This window comes from Chionomys nivalis, chromosome X (genome assembly GCF_950005125.1).
Source record: "Chionomys nivalis chromosome X, mChiNiv1.1, whole genome shotgun sequence".
In the NCBI taxonomy this organism is placed as follows: domain Eukaryota; kingdom Metazoa; phylum Chordata; class Mammalia; order Rodentia; family Cricetidae; genus Chionomys; species Chionomys nivalis.
This window is the reverse complement of record NC_080112.1, coordinates 16,191,572-16,213,277: the sequence shown is the minus strand read 5'-3', so window position 1 is coordinate 16,213,277 and position 21,706 is coordinate 16,191,572. Positions and strand designations below refer to the sequence as shown.

The window sequence follows — 21,706 nt, the reverse complement described above, 5'->3', positions numbered from 1 at the left end:
CACTGACTTGACCAAATCATACTTTCGAAATAGGCTGTCTGTGTTTTCTCTACTTCTGAATTATGAAGCATGCCTTGTCCTTCCCCCACTCTGTCTTATAGCCCAGTTATTTAGCCAAACTGCACTGTTTAAGATTTAGAGGAACTGTGCCAGTATCCTCAATGCCTAGGATAGTGTCTGACATGCGATAGGTGCTCAATAAAAGTTTGTGGACCATAATGAATTGATTTAATTATAAACTTGAGTCTGTAATAACGATATGTTGTGACGGTTTCTTTTCTTCTTCTCTTTTTTGTTGTTTTTTTCAAAATAGGGTTTCTTTGTGTCGCCTTGGCTGTCTTGGAATTTTCTCTGTAGACCAGGCTAGCCTCAAACTTACAGAGATCCTCCTGTCTCTGCCTCCTGAGTTCTGGAATTAAAAGCATGTATCACCTCTGCCTGGTTATGGTAGTTACTTTCTGTCATGTTTCTCAACTCTATAATGGGTTAGGTCTCTCTCCTCAGTGCTGATGATATGGAGAAGAGCACATGTCATGTGACATGGTCAACAATTTAGATGGTGAGCAACATGGAAGCAGCATTTAGGTCAGTATTTTATTCCTAATGTTTAGCTCATAGCTGGACAGTCAACAACTAAATGATTAAATAACTGAATAAAAGAATGCCATGACAAGGGTACACTGTCAGTTTTGCTACCATGTATTCATGTCAAACTGGATAGGACTTTTGCCAAAATTAGTAGCTAAAAACCTCCTTAACTTACAAGAAAAATGCTGGAAATCTCAAAATATATTACAAAACCATAGTAACAAAACCAATGTGGTACTGGTACAAAAACAGACATGCAAACAAATGGAACAAAATAGAAGGGCCTAGCATGAATAAAAGTAACTATAGCCATCTAATAGATAACAATGATTCTAAAACATAAACTGGAGAAAAGAAAGCACCTTCAACAAACAGTGCTGAGAAAACTGAATTGTCCACATGTAGAATAATGAAATTACATCAGTATCTATCTCCTTGCTCCAAATGGATTAAAGACCTAAATCTGAAACACTGAAACTGCCAGAAGAAAACATAGGCAGTGCCCTACATGATAGAGGTGTAGGGAAGGACTTTCTGAATAGGATTCCATTTGCCCAGGAATTAAGGCCACCAGTTGACAAATGAGACTTCATGAAACTGAAACGCTTCTGTATAGCTATAGAACCAATTAATTGAGTGAAGAAGAAGCCCATAGAATCTTTGCCACCTATACATCTGACAGGATTAATATCCAGAATGTAAAAAGAACTCAAAAAAGAAGTATTAAAAAACAAACAACCCATTCAAAAATGGGCCTGGTATATGAACAGAGAGTTTTTAAAATAAAAACTAAAAATGGCTAAGAAATATCTTTTTAAAATGTTCAAATCAGAAAAATGTTTTAAAATGTTAGAAATAAGAGAAATGCCAATGAAAACAACTTCGAGATTTCATATTGCACCAGTCAGAATTGCAAAGATCAATAAAACAATAGGCAAGAAATAGCTGGTGAGGAGTTGGGAAAAGGGAGCCCTCATTCATTGTTAGTAAGATTGCAAACTGGTCCAGCCACTCTGTAAATCAGTCTGGATAATCCTAAAAAGGCTAAAAAATAAATTTACCATCTGCTCCATCTATACCCCTCCTTGGCCTCTGCTCAAAGGGCTTGACATGCTACCTCCTCAGGTTCACTGATGCTCTACTCACAGTAGCTAAGAGGTGGACAACCAAAATGTCCTTCAACCGATGGATGTAATATGAAAATGTGTTACATCTGCACTATGGAATACTATTCAACTGTAAAAAAATGAAATCGTGAACTCAGGTAAATGTATGGAACAAGAAAAGATCCCATTGAGTGAGGTAACCACGACCCTGAAAGACAAGCATTGCATGACTTCTCTCATTGGAGGCTCTTAGCTCTTAATTTTTAGATGTGACTATATAATCTGGAGTAACTGCAGAAACCAGGAGACTCAGAAGGGCCCGTTATAGGGGCTGGGGCAGGCAATAGAGAAGGGAATAGCAGGGTACAAGTGATCTGAAGGAGGAAATAGGAAGAATGAGGGGGAGGGAGAGAAGTACAGAAAGAGGGGGAGGGTAAAGTGACAGTAAGAATGCCTGGAAAAGTCATCAGGAACCATACTTTTAACTACCTAAAAACACCTATAATACAACAACCACTGTTGTTGCCCTTGGCTGTCTCCAAGATGTGGATGGTAAGTCCCTGTTGCAGATGATATCATGCACTTCATGCATAGGCAAAAGGACCAGAGCTGGACCTGACATTTAAAAACCTCTTTGAATATAAGATGTCATGGTACCAAAAGGCACGGTGCAAGTTTCCAAAAGACAAGAAGCAACCGATAGTCTTACCCAGCTATCAGACCTACAATAACCAGCATGGCATCATATCCCTAAGGGTGCAACAGTGGCACTCATATCTTGGCAACAGTTAATAGTTCTCTAATTGAAATCAAGACCTAGTCAACTAGAAGGAATTCGTGTCTGGTACTGGAAGCCTAGCTAACGACCTAGGGCTGGTGAAGACATGGATCTTAGAGGAGAACATGCAGCCACCACTTAATGAAACCAGCAAAAGCCCTAACTACATTCTAAATATTTATCCTTATTCTCACAAATGAGTGTAATTCTTGTCCCTCACTAAAGAAAGTCTCTTTGCAATAGGTGGAGACCATTACAGCAAACCACAACCAATCAAATTACAGAGTTGTAGAGCCCAGTCCCAACTGATAAATCTACAACACACCTGCAGCAAAGACTCAGGGATTATTGAGGAAGGGTGAGCAGGCAGATTGTAAAAGCCAGAGAAGCAGTAAGTTTGTTGTGAGATCTTGTCTCCAAGGAATGTCAGAAAACTAAATCCGGAAAGTCTCAGCAACAGGGCTGTCTAAGAATGATTGAATAATTAGACATGCTAATGTAGATGAGGGAGAGCTCATGAGGTCTCGACTGTGGACAAAGAAGAATGCTGAGACCAGGAATAGCTGTTCCCCAGGGTAGACTACACCAACTGGCTATCAGATACCAAATGATCAATCCTAATAACACATAAATACAATTAACATTATAAGGACTGAGAGGGTTGTGCTTACATATTTGGGAAAAAGACACATGTATGTAACATTAATTAAAGGAAAAGAATCCATGAAGTCGAAAGAGAGCAAGGTGGGCAGTATATGGGAAGGCTTGGAGAGAGAAAAAAGGAGAGAAATGATGTCATTAAATTATAATCTCAAAAATTAAAGAAGAGTAAGACTAAAGTTAGGCAAGGTGGCACTACCTGAAGCCTCGGAATTCTGGAAAAAGGAGTATTGGTAAATTGGAGTCCAGCCTAAACTACATAGTGGGATCTAGTTTCCAAAATATAAGAAGAAGAGAAAAGGGAAAGGGGGAAAGAGGGAGAGGGAAAAGGAGGACAAGGAAGAGAAATTTAATACAAATGTGTATACTTTTTTTTTTTTTTTTTTTTTTTTTTTTTGCTATTGGGACTTTTAACCCATGGAGGTGCTAGTGAAAGGAGCAAACGCTGGCCCCTGCCGTGGCTGCATCATCAGGATGGGAAAAGGAGAGGTGGTGCTTTTAATGTCACTGGGAACTGCTGGCACTGTACAAATAATGCAGGTATTTTGGGAGAGAAGAATAACTGGGAACCATCAGGCAACAGGGACTGAGGAGCAGCTCTAATAGTGTGTCCGTATTGACTTCGGGAAATGAGAAGGTATTTATTTTACATGCTATGGAAATTAAACAAACAAAAACCTATATGACCAAAAGTGAAGACGGATACATGCATTCAAGTGAGAGCAGGGAAAATTACACCCGCCTAGGAAAAGATTCCATATGTTCTCCAATACCTAGGCACAACTGGGTGCCGCTTTAATGACTTTCCAACTGCACCCCGTTGCTCTTAGGTATTGAAGAACATATGGTGTGTTTCCCCTTTAACTGTGAATTTCCTTGCTTTTGTCAGTTGGTGTCTCAAGCTTAATGGATTTTAATGCAGCTTTTGGGGGTGTGAATACAGTCCAAAGTTGTTATTAGCAAGGCCGTGCTAATAGTATACACAGATGTTATCTCTTAGTCTTCCCCAAATCTGCTGTGAAAAATCTACATATACCAACTTAACTTTGAAATTGTTCATAAAGGCCCTGCGAGACTTTCCGAATCAGGCTCCTCAGCTCCAAACTTAGCATGGATGATAAATGACCATTTAGTTGCCAATATAGCACAATATTTCCATTTCCTGCCTTCCCGAAGGTATTGGAAAGGTTGTACGAAGTTCACACTCACAGTATGTGATCTCCAACAGGCTAACTTGAACCAAAACCTTTTCAATTAACTCAACACATTCCTGTATAAAGCCAGCCTACTTTAGGCTCTGTACAAATATGTCTTTATTGATTTTCTTGGCACAAATTCCTCCTGAAATTATAGTGGAATCTGTTCTTTCAGGTGATGTAGAAAAGAGGGCACGGTCCATGTATGGCAAATGTTGGACGACAGAAGAATGACCAACATTTCAGTCCCCAAAAGTTCTAGATTTCACTTGATCTTTTCATTGCCTCTGAGAATATTAGTGAAACCAGAAAGTAGTGGGAAAAACACCCCCCCCCTTTGTAGTCCTGCCACCCTCTGTAAATCAGATTGTTCCATGTTTCTATCCCTCCTATACTCAGTCAAAAATGCATACATTTTTTCTTACATAATTATACTCCCAATGTGGGAGCCTTCAGAATCCAACATTTTTTCAGTTTAAGATTATAGTGGTAGGAATGCTACCTAGTACAGTTCTTACGAACAAACCCAACAGAGCCACAGCAGAAACAGAAACTCATGTGTTGAGGTTTACGGGCCAGAACAACCCAGCATTTTTAAAGTCTAGAAAGCTTTCTGACTATCTTAGGTGGTTTGTTATTTATGTTTGAAACCTCACTGAAAGGGAGGGACACAGAAAAGGAGCTGGTGATGAATATCCCATCATTTTCAGATCCAGGCTGCCTAGAGAAAGGAGCTCTGCACTGGCCAGTTGAGAAGCCCACCTTGGGCTTGGTACCATTCCAGTTAGAGGAAGCAAGGCTGATATCCAGTGACACACAGCGGCTGACTAAAGACCAAGCCTTTCTGAAATGGATAGCTTCTAGCAAAGCTGTTCCTTTCCATTAACTGGGTACCTTAAGCTCTCTATAGTAAGGGTAGAGCTGCATGATTCAGGCTAATTTTGTGCGTTGTAAGCAACAACAAATACAATAAGGAATGCTGCAGAGGAAACCTGGGATCAAATTACTAGAGTAACAAAATACTCAAGTAGGTTCCTACACAGAGGAAAACATAGTTTTCTTTTAAAAAATGCATGCACATGTAAATTCAAAGCAATTGTGTGTTTCAGCTAAAATCCACTCTTTTTTAATGTTTTTGGTTGTCTAACCCAGCAGTAGTTCCCTTAAGACACAAAAAGTAATTTCTAGAATTAGTTTAGCCGGTAGTGGTGGCGCACGCCGGTAGGATTTGCTGAAGGAGGCAGAGGCAGGAGGATCACGAGTTCGAGGCCAGCCTAGAATTAGTTTAACAAAATTGGCAATAGGAGAAAAATAATTAGACTTCAAGTTTCTGGATTTTCTTCTTAAGCTTATGCCATTCAATCAATTTCCTCTTTATCTTTGTAAGATTTAATATCAAGCAATTCTTCAATTCCTTTTTGGGTTTTGAGACGGAGTTTTACTATGTGGGTCAGTCTAGCTTCCAGGTCATAATTCTCTTGCCTCAATTGTCTGAGTGATGGGATTAAAAGCACACACAACTGCACTCAACTTGAAGCTACGGTTTCTGATAATGCCTTCTGTCTGAAGCTGAAGATGGTGCTAGCGAGGATGGAGACGGCAGTTGTTACACTACAGTTATAAACAATGCCAGGAAGACCACATTTGGTAGCATTGCTAAAACAAACATAGTCTAAATACCATTTTTTCCTCCAGTTTAATTTTCTCAGATTTTAAATTTTACTTTACGTGTATTAATATTTTTCTGTCTGTCTGTCTGTGTACTGTTTGTGTGCCTGGTGCTGGTGGAAGTCAGAAGAGGGTTTTAGATCCCTTGGAACTCAAGTTATAGACAGTTGTAAGCCAGCACATGAGTTCTGGGAACAGAACCTGAGTCCTCTGCAAGAGCAACAGGCGCTCTTACGCACTGAGCCATTTCTCCAGCCCCATTTTCTTCAGCTTTTATTAGAAAGCACAACTTGGTCATTTTATACTTACAAATTACTGGTTAAGTTAATTTGCCAACGTGTTCTACTTAAAATCCTGACAGATGGAAATGCATCCACTTCTGGGAAGATATGCTAGCTCTACTTAGCATAAAATTCTACAGAGGTTCTGCATGTATCCCTAAGGAAGGCAGAACGTGAATTCCCCCTGGACTCTGGAGTAGTCTATCAAAACAGCAAAATTTCTTTGAAGCCGTCTTAATGTAAAAAGATCACAAACATTTGCATGTCTTTTCATAATATGCTTATGTTTGTTTTATTTTAAAACTATTTTACATGATGGGAAAATTATGTTACTTTCTTGTTCCAGTCTTACGAGGAATTTCTGTGTTTCTGGAAGGTCGTAACATTTGTTTCTGTTTCATGACTTACTCTCATTCCATGTGTCTATTGAAAAGCACAGCAGGGCAGTTTTAAGACTGTTATTTTTCAACTATTTCAAGAAACACTTTAGTTAATTAATATCACAAAACAGTTGCTTGAAGCATTTTATCACTGAACTTCAGATTACTACTATGGGATAATACATGAGAAAATTGCTTTGAAAAGCCCCTGATGTTATGTTTCTGTTGTTTGACCATGTTTTGATTTCTTCTTCCTCTCTCTGGACCTGAGCTCTTCAAGCTTCTCAGATAACTGATTTACTTATGTGAATTTTAGAATAATTTTTGTTTAAGAATTTTATACGTTTATATGTGTTTTGATCAAATCAGCCCCTCATTCCCTTTTCTTCAATTCCTCCCCTATGCCCTTTACCTCTTTTGCCTCCCAAGTTCAGATGCTCTGTTTTTAAAACCGCAGAGTCCACTTAGTGCTGCCTGTGTGTGCATGAAAGATACAGGACAATCTGTTGAGCATGGGCAGTCTCTCAGGGGACACATTCTTTTTATTTTATTTTACTTTATTACTTAAAAAAATACCAATCCAAATTTTCACTTCCTCCCCTTCTTCCACTCCCCCCTCACTTCCTTCACATACTCTCCCCTTTACCCCCTCCAATCTTAAGAGAGCACAAGGCATTCTGCCCTGTGGAAAGTCCAAGGCCCTCCCCAATACATCCAGGCTGAGCAAGGTACACATCCAAAGAGAACAGGATCTCGAAAAGCCAGTACAAGCAGTAGAGATAAATCCCAGTGACACTGCCAGTGGCCCCTCAGTCTGCCCCAACTATCAACCACATAAGAGGGACTGGTCTTATGCTGGCTCCTTCCCAGTCCAGTTGGAGTTGGTGAGCTCCCATTAGCTCAGGCACATTTTCTCAGTGGATGAACCCCTCATGGTCTTGACTTCCTTGCTCATACTCTCCCTTCCTCTGCTCTTCAACTGGATCTTGGGCTATCAGCATTTCCCTTGGTTACCTTTTAGAACTTATTGATAAGGCCCCATTCCTGGAGATACCACATACTTGAGTCACAGGACAGGGAGCAATCAAACTGATATTAATGAAGGCGTCATCCCTACTGGGTAGCTTTGGTAGTGTTGGGAGGTTCTATGCACACTATAAGGGAGACACCAGTCTTGTCCATCTCTGAATTTTAACATATAGTATCTTATTAATTCTTTGAAAATTTCATGCACATATTTGATCCCTGTTCCTCTGACTAACTCTCTCCAGGTCCATCTCAATTCCTTACCCCCGCCCACCTTCACATCCTCTTTCTCTTGAAAAGTAACTCACTGGGTCTTATTTGTGCTACTCATATGCATGTGACTATGGGGCTACCCTTTAGAGCATGATTGTCCAAACAGGAGCCATACTTCTCAGGAAAGCTGACTCATTATGCCCGACTAGCCCTAGCTGTCACTAGCACCTCACTCAGCGGCGGATGTTTGGGAATCTCTCCTCCTCCACGCTGGGGTGTTTAATGGTTTGATCTTATGTAGGTCTTGTATGGGTAATCCCAACTGTTGTGAGTTCATGAGTGACTAAGTCTTGTCACATTCAGGAGACCCTATTTCATCAGCATCCTCCCAACCTCTGGATCTTATGGTCTTTCTGGCCCCTCTTTTGTGATGGTCCTTGAGCTTTGGGAAAGAGAGAGTGATAGAGATGTCCTATTTGTGGCTGAGCATGCCACAGAAATTTATTCTCAGCTCTTTGATCAGTTATGAGTTTCCACACTAACCACCGTCCACTGTGCAAAGAAACTTCCTTGACAAGATCTGATGTTTTTAAATGTGAGAATTATAGAATGCACTTTGAAGTGAGGCTGTCTTGAAATCAAATTCATGCCATTCATGCCTTTACTTCTTTATCATTTGTCACTTACCTTCTCTGAAACTCTATATATATATATATATAGAGAGAGAGAGAGAGAGGATAAATATATATTTTTTTCTGTAAAATAGAAATCACATGAAAAATTTTTGTGAGGACTTGATGGGGTAATTTTATATCTAAAAAATGAGCAAATGGAGGATCCCTTAATAATTCTTCTTATATACTTGTCCTCTGGTGCAGATGGACTACAGTCTGGGATTTCTGGGGCTCTGGGCTCTCTGAGTTAATTCCAGTTGGATAAGGGAAGCATTCCAGCCATGTTCTGGTTGTATTCTCTTTGTTCTCTTTTGTAAATGTGTGGGTCAGAGTCTTTGTCATTTGGCAGCAGCTCAAATATCTGCACCATTTTCCACTGGAAAAAAAAACAAAAACAATTGCTTTAAAAGAATTATGAACTTACTCACATTTAAAGGCGCTACATGTGCGATTTTAAAATTTCCAGTATTCTAGGATTTTCTTTGATTGATGAATTTTCATACTGAGATATTAAATGTTCCTTAGTTGAAATGATTCTGATAATTTCATCTGAAAATATAGATTATATGTACTGAATAGGGATTTAAAAGTTTGATTTATAGTCCGAAACATTGGCAACATATATAGATAACAAACACTGACATTGCTTTAGACATTGTTCTGAATGTCTTACAAATGTTAGCTCATCAATCCTTTCTGTAGAGCTTTGTCATTGCACATGCACTATCTGGCTACAGTACAGATGAATATTCTCTAAGGCTTCATTTTCCCCTTGTATAATATCAGATTTCATATGATCAGAGTACAAATGACAGCACTATGATTGCTTATCTATTCTCCAGTACTCATTTATATCCTCAATAATAATACTGTTAGTGATTAGCCAGGTTTCTTAGTTACAAACAAAAAGCTACCGATCACAGTTGGCATAATCAAGTCAGATTTTGTGGGTGCAGGTAAAAAAATTCAAAGAATGATAGAAACTATGAATTGCTGCAGGGCAGGTTAGGGGCTTGACTCTAGGAAGTCACTTTTGCTGCCACCACGACTGGGCAGTTGATGTTCCTACTGCTTAAAGGAAGTGTTCATTTCAGAAGACTTGTCCTCCATAACATTATCCCATTAGCCAAGTTGAAGAAATTTGCCCAAAGAAGAGAGAATGTCATCATTTGGCTTTAGTGGGAGATAGGACTTTGTTTTCCATTTGATGTATGCTGTGGCAGAATTTTCCCACTGAGATATTGATTAGTCACAAAGCAATTACAATAAATGTAACAAACAGTAATAGATTAAAAATAATCTCCAATCCATCTCATAGTGTTGTTCTAAGGATAAAATAAATGATAAATACTAAAGATACCATGAGTGTTACCCAATATTACAATGTAGAATAGGAAAATCAGTTCTTTTTGAAGCCGTTGTTAAGTTCTCAGATGGGGTACCAAGCCAACAAGGGAAAAGCATACAAAAATATAGTCTTCTGTATCATTTGTGAATAAGGGAATGAATCCACCAAAATGGTTGAAATTGTGACTCATGAAATGTTGTAGGAGAAAATGTACTAACATAAACAGGCGTTAAGCAGTGAGAAACTTGGCAGGGCGGATTCATACAAATCCCCTCCTACTTCCCTCCATTTTGTAGGATAAGAGTGTACCTTTCCTTGGCCATAAGAAGTCTGCTGGTTTCATAAAATCTTATCAGTTGCCGTAGGAGAAGGGCATCCTGTACCTAATATTTATCAATTGCTTTCTGCTTGAAATGTTCAATAACTAAGGTACTATATTTCAGGAATAAGATAACTTTCGACCTCTGTACCTTCTCTCGATTTTTGGAAGATATTTTAATTTGGAGATGTTATAACTCTCTTTCTAAATGAATTGGTCAAGTATGTTAACAACTAAGTGCTTGCCAGGTGGTGGTGGTGCACGCCTTTAATCCCAGAGGCAGAGACTAGAGAATTTCTGTGAGTTCGAGGACAGCCTGGTCTACAAAGTGAAATCCAGGACAAGCTTCAAAGCTACAGACAAATACTGTCTCAAAAACAAAACAAAACAAAACAAAAAAAACCACTCAAAAACAAAACAAAAAAACATAAAAACTCAATTAATAGCTCAGAACCAAGCCTGAATTCTGATTTTATTACTTCTTATATATGAAATTCCTAGTCTACGAGACCCAAGTCTCATGGAGATTGTTTCTTTTTCTGAGAACTAGGTTGCCCATAAGGCGATGGGAAAATTAATTAGCTAATGCATATGGGCTTAGCATACAGTGGCCCTTTGTTATTTAGGTATCATCAGTGGAAGAGTGTTGGAAAGGGAGAGTGGTAGAAGAAAGGTCTCCTGTACCATAGTTATCTTGTCAATCCAGGCATCGTTACCACTATATTTGAATCATCTATGTATATCTATATATCTAACCAAGTCTTGAACTTTTTGTGCCTAACCTCTGTTCCATTTTTCCTCCATGGCTCTATCCTCTCAGGCTCTCTCTATTGTCAGTTCATTGTGATTGTTAAGTCTCTACATCTGTTGTACGGTTATCAACTATGTGAAAAGGCACAACTGGGGAGAGTGTGAAAGAATCAGTGTCTGATGAATGTTAGGCTGAAGAGGGGTGAGAAGATGAGTAGGTATATTACAGGGAATTATTGAAATACATTTTTGTTTATTTTTTGAGAATTAAATATATATATGCAATGTATGTTGATCATATCCGCCTCTCACCTTCTTCCGTTTTTCCCAAACTTCCCTCCCACCTTGTTCCCCCTCTATGGTAGTTTGAATGAGAATGGCCCTAATAGGCTCATATATTTGAATGCTTGATCCCTAGTTGGTGGTAACATTTGGGAAGAGTTGGGAGGTGGGGACTTGTTGGAGGTGAGTCACTGGGGATGGGCTTTGAGGTTTCAAAAGCCTACCCCAGGCCCATCTAGCTCTCTCTTTGCCTTGTGTCTGTGGATTAATATATAAGCTTTCAGTTTCTGCTCCAGCACTGTCTAGATGGGGTGATGGGGTGTCTATTGCTATGAAGAAACACCATGACTACAGCAACCCTTATAAAGAAAAGCATTTAACTGGGGTGTCTTACAGTTTCAGGGGTTTAGTCCATTTTATCACCATGGCAGGACATGGTGGCATGCAGGAAGACATGGTCCTAGAGAAGGAGCTGAGAGTTCTCTGCAAGCAACAAAAGTTGAAGTGGCTCCCACACTGAGAGTAGCTTGAGCAAAGGAGATCTGAAAGCCCACACCCACAGTGACACACTTCCTCCAGCAAGGCCGCACTAACTCCTAAAGTGCCACTCCCTTTGGGGGCCATTTTCTTTCAAACCACCACAAGCACCATACTTGCCTGCCTGCTGCCTTGCTTCTGGCCACGATGATCACAGACTCTAACTCTTTGGAGAGATAAGCCCTAATAAACCCTTTTATAAGTTGCCTTGGTTATGGTGTCTTTTCACAGGAAGTGGACTATTGTTATTACAGACCTGACCATACCGTTTTGTGGAGGAATGCAGACGGTATTGGAATTTTAGACTAGGAAAGTAGCTGGAAGATATAAATGGGCCTTAATGGTCTACTCTAGTAAGAGCTTGAACGACAAAAGTTCTCAGAGCAATGTGACCTATGGAGTCTCAGTTCAAGAGTTTTCTCAGAGGAGAATAATATTAGCAAGTGGGCTAGAGAACATTCTCTTGCTATTTGAAAAAAAATGTGGAGCTGCTTCCCTCCTAATGCTGGGGTATTGACTGGCTTGGTCTCATATAGCTCTTGTCTAGATAACTACAGTTAAGTCTATGTATGCAGTATCCCTATCATGTTCAGGAGATACTGTTTTACAGCAGAATTCCCTGGGTTTGACTCTTACAGGTTTTCTATCACCTCTTTTGCAATATTCCCTGAGTTTTCAAGACAGGGGCATGTCACAGATGTTGTGTTGGTGACTAAGCCTGCCATTAAAATATAATTTCTGTACTTTGTTTGGCCAGTTGCAACACACAGGATTTTTAGGACAGTAAAAGTATTCCATTTGATACCACAGTGGTAGGCACATGAGTACAAATCTGTAGGATGTCCAATGCCAAGGCTGAATTCTAATATAAACAGCAGGCTTTCAGGTTTTTGATTACAGCATTACCCCTTCTCTTTCCTCCCTGCAAACTTTCCAATGTAGTTCCTCCTGCTCTCTTTAGAATTCATGGTCTCTCTTTCTTTAGTTGTTATATATTGTTGTGTGTATTTCTAAAGATATAACAGTGGAGAGAGCTGTGCATGTGAATAAGGATTTTATGAGAAAGCTTTGTAATGTCCCCTTAATTATGCTATAAACTTAAAAGTGCTCTAAACTTATATGTGCTGAAAAGACAAAAGTATCTCAGTAATACATTGACATCTCTAGTTTTCAAAGATTCTTCAAAACATAACGTTGAGATAGACTCATGTGTCCTGGAAGAAGGTACAATTTTTTAGTTACTTTTCTATAATTACAGAAATTATAAGAAAAGGAATCTTTTGGTTCCGTTCTGCTGTGCTGCTCTGTATAATGGGTCTGTACTTACATTACACTCATCCCAAATATCCTTGAGAGTATATCTGGTTTTGACTAGGCTAGCAGATACATTTGAATCCTGTAACCTTTAATTAGCAGGCCATGTAAAATGGCAGGGTTTAGTGTTGTAATTCTGGAAATGAAAAGTCATTTGATGATAACCCTGAGTATTGAAATCGCCTTCTATGTTACAGGTACTCTTTAAGGGCATTTTCAGATTTGCTTTTTATGGCTTAGGCTGTGTATTGTTATATCAATAGCATCTGCTGTGACCCAATCCTGCCAAGGCTGTGTCTTAACACTATCGAAATTTCTTTAGTTATTATCAAATGGTTCTATATACATGTCCTTAGCCTATGGTCATGATACAACTTTAGAACTGTGTACAATGCAGTCAATTAGAGTTTGTGTTCGTGGAGGTCCTGGGATCTTCAATTCAGGGTACCTAAGCTTGTCTTTTTGTCGATATGCAGCAAATGAAAGAGAAAAGTGTGTAACTCAGCTAGCTCAGTTGGTAGAGCATGAGAGTCTTAATCTCAGGGTCGTGGGTTTGTGCTCCATGTGCGTCAATTTGTTGGCATACAAAAGAGTTCCAAAATAAGGCCAGAATGGATTTTAACAAAGGTTTATTTATTTGGGGATAAACTCACAGAAAGGGTAGTGATCTCTAGTCCTCTGCTTGCGCTGGGACTTGAAACTGAATGCAGCAGCGAAGGGGGTTCCCACATACTTTTTCATCTGCATCTGTAGTACATGAGGCCACGCCCAAAGTGGGCTGGTAACTTAAAGGCTATTGGCTGAAGGAGTTCCCACAGCAGGAAAGAGCACAAGGTGTTTGGCAAGAAGGGCCAGAACTGAAAGTCATGAATATAACTGTTTAGTGTTTTTTGTTGTTTTGTTTTGTTTGTTTGTTTTGTTTTTGCCAAACAAGACCACTATTAGTCACAAGACGGGAATGTGCTTTAGTTGGGTACTCAGCCAAAGGGATACCTGGATATTGATGAGGAGTCTTTTCCAGAGGTAATAATAAAATAATGCTTACAATCAATATATTGAAACACTGGATCTGTGTTATGTGCATTTATCTCATTTAATCCTTTTATAAAACCTTATTGAGGGGCACTATTTTTAGGCCTAATTTTCAGGTGAGAAAACTGAGGTTCAAATAGTTCAGCACATATTTTCCAAAGCTGTGCTCTCTGAAATTAATCTATTTGCCTCTAGAGCTATTCATCTTAATCTCTCTATGGTTTTTACTGGTCCTTTATGATTGTTCGGTATTAAAGTACATTCTATTGAATTCTAACCTAGTGGAAACACGAATCATATAGTAAAAGGCTTTCTTTAGTTTGGGGGGTGTTTATATCATATGATGGCTGGCTTGTCTCCCAGCTATATTTCAGTTCTCACCAGGTGAGCTTTCAAAAAAATGTGCATAGATGAAATATACTGCCACTAGCAGATTCTTATCCACAGTTTCTCTTGGAATGTTGTCCGCATGGGTATATGAAGTGTTTATGAACCTAGAGAATGATGATTGAAAATGAGGTTGGAAATCTCACAAGCTACTTCTCTGATGAGATTTCCAGTTCCCTTTGAGTCACATGGAGCACTGATCTAACTACACCCTCGTTGTACTGGGAACATTCTGCATTGGGTCTTGGCTATCATCAGAAGGGCTGGGAAGAGAAACATAATGGATGCAAATTAGCACAGATCTGTGGCCAAGGCTACAAGGAAGCCAGACTGCCTGAGGTCAAGAGACTTACAACTAAAAGTAATTGGCCTTTTCAGGTGCAAGATTCACAGGGGAGAAACTCACACCTGGGAAGAGCGAGCAGAGATCTTTCTACACAACAGAGCCTCTGTTCTGTGGGGATGCACACTGTCTGCTGACCACACTGACTGGTTGCAAGGTGGAGACCTAACTAAAGATTTTCAGATGCTTTTTATGAGGAAGTCACTGTTGGGAGAAAAGAAAGACGTGGATACAAAGCATGGACATCACTTAAGGGTTTGATTTTCATTTTGCTCTTCGGGAAATTACATAACTCACCTTTCAAATTGGAAGGAAAAATAGTCTTTCTACCATTTTCTGTGGCCTGGCTTGGATATGAAGCTTGAGACATTTCTCTATGCTCACATTTCTACCTCCCCCCAACCTCCATCAAGCAGGCTGTATGTGGTGCCAGTTCTAGTGTTGGGTGGGAATTTTGCAATAGAACTTAAAGTTTGAATGTGTGTGGTGTTTCCACACACAGTAAAGGGGGGGTGCAAAAACGCAGGGTATGTTGGTGCTGGTTAAGTAGCTTCATCTCAACTTCAGCTCTTTTGCCGTATCTGCTGTATCCATCTGCGGAGGAAAGGTTTGTGAGTAGTCAAGAGGGCTTGTAGCAAGGACTCTGGTATTGTGTTAGGCATGGGACACAAAGATGAAATGCTGTGGATAATCTTCCAGGACACGCACGGCCAGCTAAGAATATTGCTGAGTTGGTAGAGTACCTGTCTACCATGCACAAAGCCCTGAGGTAGATGCTAAGTGTTGCATAAAGCCAAGTATTGTGACATACGCTAGGATTCCTACCTAGTAACTTACTTACTTGCGAAGTAAAGGCAGCAGAATCAGATGTTCAAGGCGATTCTTGGGTACACAGGGTATTTGATGGCAGTTTTTGTTGCATAAGGACAGGAAAAGAATTTCACGGTCTTGTGGAAGAGCCCAGTGTAAGAAAATCTAAGATAGAGTAGGGAAAAGGGGCACTAGTATCAAAAGAGTTTGTCCTTAGGCGGTAAGGAATAGATTGTTCAAGAGACTAACACAGAGCGACATATGTTAATGATTCTTTAGTGTTATGCTTCAAACCCAAGCCTTACTGTAAATGGAGGCTTTTCTTTCTTTTAATTTTTAATATTTTATTTTAATATAAATATTTGTCAGTTATAGGCAAAGATAATTTACAAAGTACATGCCATCCAAATGAACTTTGGTAACCAGAAATGTAAGTTTTCAAATAATAGATCAGATAACGCACTAGTTTCATGTAGAAGTAAGAGGTTAGTGACACAGTCGGGTGTACTTTAGGGTGTTTAGAATGCCTACAGACATACAGGACAAGGTAGTGGATGTTGTGTCGTTTAACTTACCTTTTTTTTTTTTTTTTTTTTTTTTTTGGTTTTTCAAGACAGGGTTTCTCTGTAGCTTTGGAGCCTGTCCTGGAACTAGCTCTTATAGACCCAGGCTGGCCTCAAACTCACAGAGATCTGCCTGCCTCTGCCTCCCAAGTGCTGGGATTAAAGGTGTGCGCCACCACCGCCTGACTAAATTATCTTCTTATCAGCTGATTTTTTTCCCACCCTGGATGAAGAGCAGAAGTTTTCCTTGTCTCAGCAGTTAATTTAAACCCTGCTCTTTTCCATACATCAATGAAGTCAATCTTTGGGCACTAGTAAACCTTCCCTAGCAGATAGTCTGCCTATGTATGATGTTAAGTTTGACAAGATAGTAGATTTTTTTTTGAGACAATTACATTTGACTGTGGATTTCAGTTTTGTGTGGAGTAGGTGAATGCTTTTGCCAATCCCAATATTACCTACTATTTCCCTATTTAAACCCCTTCTCGTGTATGATCACACTAGCTCTTCCTTTGTATAAAGAGCTAATGCTATCTCTAAAGTGCTCAGTTTTCAGTACATCAAAACTACTTAGCAAGAACAATAGAGGAAAATGAACTTGACTTTGTCTTGGGTGGAACTGATCAGAGCCAAACCTCAAATAGTTTTGGTCACATCCTGCTCACTGATGAGGACATCTAGCAGACTCAGTTTGGCTTTTATGTGCTTGTATTCATAGTACTCATCCGCCATTGGCATCCTGTCTTCCTTCTGTGGACTTCTTCCTGTCTGTTTGAACAAGTGTTCTTCAAATTCTCGCAGGGCTTTCTGTAGCCTCTTCTTGTCAGCCCTAGTTTCTCGGAGATGGTCAAGAAGGACTGGCATAGCGGCCTCTCCTAAGTTGGACATGAAGAGATCTGGTTGCTTCCCCCCTTTCTTTTCATCTGGTAGGAGGGTCCTCATAGGCTCTGTCTCAGAGGAGGTGAGGTATCACCAACAGGAAGGCGGGACACTGAATCTGGTAAAGAAGGTTGTTGGCTTCTCTGTGGACAGTCCTCTTCAGAGTCCTTTTCCTCAATTGTTGGGATCAGGGATGGTGTTGACAAGATTTGCTTGATAATCCTGCATCAGTCCATAAAGAGGCTTTATGAGGTTCTTATCTTGCTTAGTTACCTTGACATCATCCTGGGAAGGAGTCTGGTCTCTCTTCTCCATCACCACAGCATCTGAAGTCTCCTCTCCAGAGGAGCTTGGCTCAGGACCCAGAGCTTCTAACTTGTCATTTTCTCTGGGCACTGGCGGCTGTTCACAGGGCGGGTTTCTCTGGGAGATTTGCGAGTACTCCCTCGTTCTTCCAACAGCTTTAGCTTTAGTTCTTTGAGCTGTTTGCATCCTTTAGCCAAATCATTCATCCACTTCAGAACCTTAGGATTTGAAGTCTTGTCTCCGTGTGAGGGCCAATACTTCTTTTCTTGCTCAAATTTTTCTTCAAACTTCCGAATCTTCCTCTTAAGGCTCTAGACCTGCTTTGTGAGCTGTGTAATGGTCTGGGGTTCCTTACCATCCCCACCACTGCACCGAGAAGAGCTTCGTGGCATTATAAACTGCTGGCTCTGACTTTGGCTAAAGATGGAGCACCGTGGTGACAGCAAGTGGAGGCTTTTCATCCTGCCCAGTCCTGCAACTGCTCTTAAAATAACCACTCGGAGACTTAATATTAATTTTAAGTGTTTGGTTGATTGCTCAGGCTTATTATTAGCTAGCTCTTACATTTAAATTAACCCATCTCTATTAATCTAAGTATAGCTACCAGGCTGTGGTGTTACTGATCTGCTAATATGTTGTTCCATGGGAGGCTGGCTGATATTTCTCAGATTTGACCCTTCTTTTTCTGTCTCTCTGTTTGGATTTCCCACATGATTCTCTCCTGCCTTGCCATAGGCCAAAGCAGCTTTATTTATCAACCAATGAGAGGAGCACATATTCACAGTGTACAGGATCCCATAACACCTTACCACCAACTCCCAAGCAAACCTATATAGTATTTTATACACTTAGAAAATGAGTTTTTCCCCTTTTCTTCACCAAGAGATGTTTTACATTTATTCTATAAACTTGTTAAAGGGGTTGTCTCTGACTCTTTTAGTGCTTTTTGAGACCATATTCCTGGTATTGGGTTGCTTTTTTCAACCTTAATACATGGAAAGGTGCTTAGTTAGTTTTACTGCAACTTGATATGCCATGTTTTGTTGATATCCATGAGAGACCTACCCTTTCCTGAGCAGAAATGGAGGAGGATTGGATTGGAAGTGGTACTAGGGGATGTGAGTGAGGGACTGGAAGGAGAGGAGAGAGGGGAAACTGGCTGAGATATGACAAAAGTATCTGTTCAACTATGTTCATAGCAGCATTGTTTGTAATAGCCAAAACCTGGAAACAACCTAGATGCCCTTCAATGGAGGAATGGATGAAGAAAGTGTGGAATATATACATATTAGAGTACTACTCAGCAGTAAAAAACAATGACTTCTCGAATTTTGCGTGCAAATGGATGGAAATAGAAAACACTATCCTGAGTGAGGTATCCCAGACTCAAAAAGAGGAACATGGGATGTACTCACTCATAATCGGTTTCTAGCCATAAAATAAAAGACATTAAGCATATAATGTGTGATCCTATAGAAGCTAAATAAGAAAGTGAACCCAAAGAAAATCATATAGTCATCCGCATGGAGAGGGGGAAGTAGACAAGATTCCAGGGCAAAAACTGGGAACTTGCGGGTGAGGTGGCATGGGGCAAAGGGAAAATGGGATGAGAAATATGAGAAGGGGAGGATGGGAGGAGCTCGGAGGATTGGGATGGTTGGGATATAGGAAGGATGGATACGGGAGCAGCGAAGTATATATCCTATCTAAGGGAGCCATCTTAGGGTTGGCAAGAGACTTGACTCTTGAGGGGTTCGCAGGTGTCCAGGAATATGTCCCCAGCTGGTACCTTGGGCAACTAAGGAGAGGGAACCTGAAATGACCCTATCCTATACTGATGAATATCTTGCATATCACCTTAGAACCTTCATCTGGCGATGGATCGAGGTAGAGACAGAGTCTCAATTTGGAGCAACGGTCTGAGCTCTTAAGGTCCAAATGAGGAGCAGAAGGAGGGAGATCATGAGCAAAAAATCAGGACCACGAGGGATGCACCCACCCACTGTGACAGTGGAACTGATTTATTGGGAGCCCACCAAGGCCAGCTGGTCTGGGACTGAATAAGCATGGGTTGATTCCGGACTCTCTGAGCATGGCGGTCAATGAAGACTGTTGAGAAGCCAAGGACAATGGCACTAGGTTTCGATCCTAATACATGAACTGGCTTTGTGGGAGCTTAGCTTGTTTGGACGCTCACCTTTCTGGACGTAGATAGAAGGACCTTGGTCTTCCCGCAGGGCAGGGAATTTGGACTGCTCTTCAGTAACGAGAGGGAGGGGGAATGGAGTGGGGGGAGGAGAAGAGGAGTGGGGATAGGGGGAGGGAAGTGGGGGGAGGGCAATATTTGGGAGGAGGGGAGGGAAATGGGAAATGGGGAGCAGGTGGAAATTTTAATTAAAAAAGAATAAAAATAAATAAATAAGTAAAAAAAAAAGAAAACTCTGACTTGTACACATCACTATCATTTTTAAAAGTGGAGGGAGGGAAATTGGTTCATATTGTAATATGAATTATTTCTCTATGACATGTATATATGGACTTGAAGTCAAATTGATATGTTTTGAATACAATGTTGACTTTCACTGCCCTCAGCCTACACTAAGCTCCATTCACTAACCAATTGGACACTAATAAAAGATCTGTAATCTCTACCAAAAAAAAAAAATGAAGAAAACAAAAAATATTAAAAAAATTAAAAAATAAACTTGTTCCATGAACCAGACACTGTGCAAGGCCTATAGAGGTACCAAATAAATATGTGCAAAGTATAGTTGGAAGCTTTCCTCTGTGCCATCTGGTCCACTGGACCAGTTTCTCTCCTGCCTGATGGTCATCGTAGCCACTTATAAATAATCACTCAGAGGCTTAATATTATTTATAATTGCTTGACTGATGGCTCAGGCTTATTACTAACTATCTCTTACATATGAATTAACCCATTTTTAATAATCTGTATATTGCCACATGCCCCATGGCTTACTGTTAATGCTCTGGTATTTTACTTCTCTGGTGGCTGCTGGAGTCTCTCCAATTCCACCTTCTTTCTCCTTGTCTCTCTACTTGGATTTTCCACCTAACTACATTCTTCCCTGCCATAGGCCAAAGAAGATTCTTTATTAACCAATGGTAATAAAACATATTCTCAGCATACAGAGGGTAATCCCAGATCAGCAAGGTATCATGGGAACCCAGGGATGCTCTACCCTAAGGACAGGCAGAGAAAAGATTTGTCTTTTAGACAGTACACACAATTCTGACAGTTTTTGTTAGATAACCTTGCATGGGAGACTGGAGAGAAGACAATGTGGGGTTGGTGATGTACCACATGTTGACCAGGACTACTTAATAGTTCAAATCTTTTGTCCTTTCTATAAATTTAAGTCTCATGTCAGAACCCCAAAGATGGATTTGAGGGAGTGGTCATTGTACTTTTTTGTCTTCTTGGATACATTGAATAAATCTCCCTTTCATAATGTTCACAATTACTTGCTTGTTTAATTGGCTCATTGATGGCAAGTGACTGAACTTAGCTTATTAAATCTGAACCCAGGCTTTAACACTAACACTAGTTACAGCTCTAATAAATTTATTAATATTAAGATATAACACAGATCCTTTGTGTAAAAAATTGGAGTCAAAGACAAATTCAAAGGGAGGAAGAAACCTTTACTCAGACATACTCCTCATTATATCTATATTATATATAGGTGTGTACACATGTGTATATGTGTGTGTATGTATACACTAGAGAAAGAACTCAGTGTCTCATGCATGGTAGGCATGTGCTCTAACATTGAGTTATTTCCCCAATCAAGCCCACATTTATATTTGAAAACTGATTTATTCTGCCCAATAATATGCTATAGTCAATTTCTCCAGCATGCAACAACCTTTAAGAGAGTAGTGTACATGTCATAGCCATGCTGGCTTTAAGTCTTCCCACCATTATTCAAAAAAGTGTAGCTTTTCCCTTCTATCCCCTTTTTAAAGTGCTTTCCTTAACCCTTTGGGATTCCACCCCAAGTTTTGGGCTTCCTATTATTTCCCTAAAGGCCCCTTCCCTACCATGTGGATTCTTTCCTGTCGAGTGTCTGACCTCCAGGCCAGGTTAAACAGCGGGGTCTTTTTTTTTTAACTTCTCATCTTCATTCTCCTCCTCTGGGCAGCTGCTGAGATTTTACAGCTTTCCAACATGAGCCTTTTCTTTTAAACTCTAATAAAATTGTACTTGAGCTTTAAAACAATAACCGTTACCACTGTGGTTAT

The 21,706-nt window shown here is 40.0% G+C and overlaps 1 pseudogene; it reads right to left on the bottom strand.

Moving 5' to 3' along the window:
- Positions 1-16,891: 16,891 nt before the first annotated feature.
- Positions 16,892-17,901, bottom strand: LOC130867497 (protein FAM13C-like; annotated as a pseudogene).
- Positions 17,902-21,706: the final 3,805 nt, after the last annotated feature.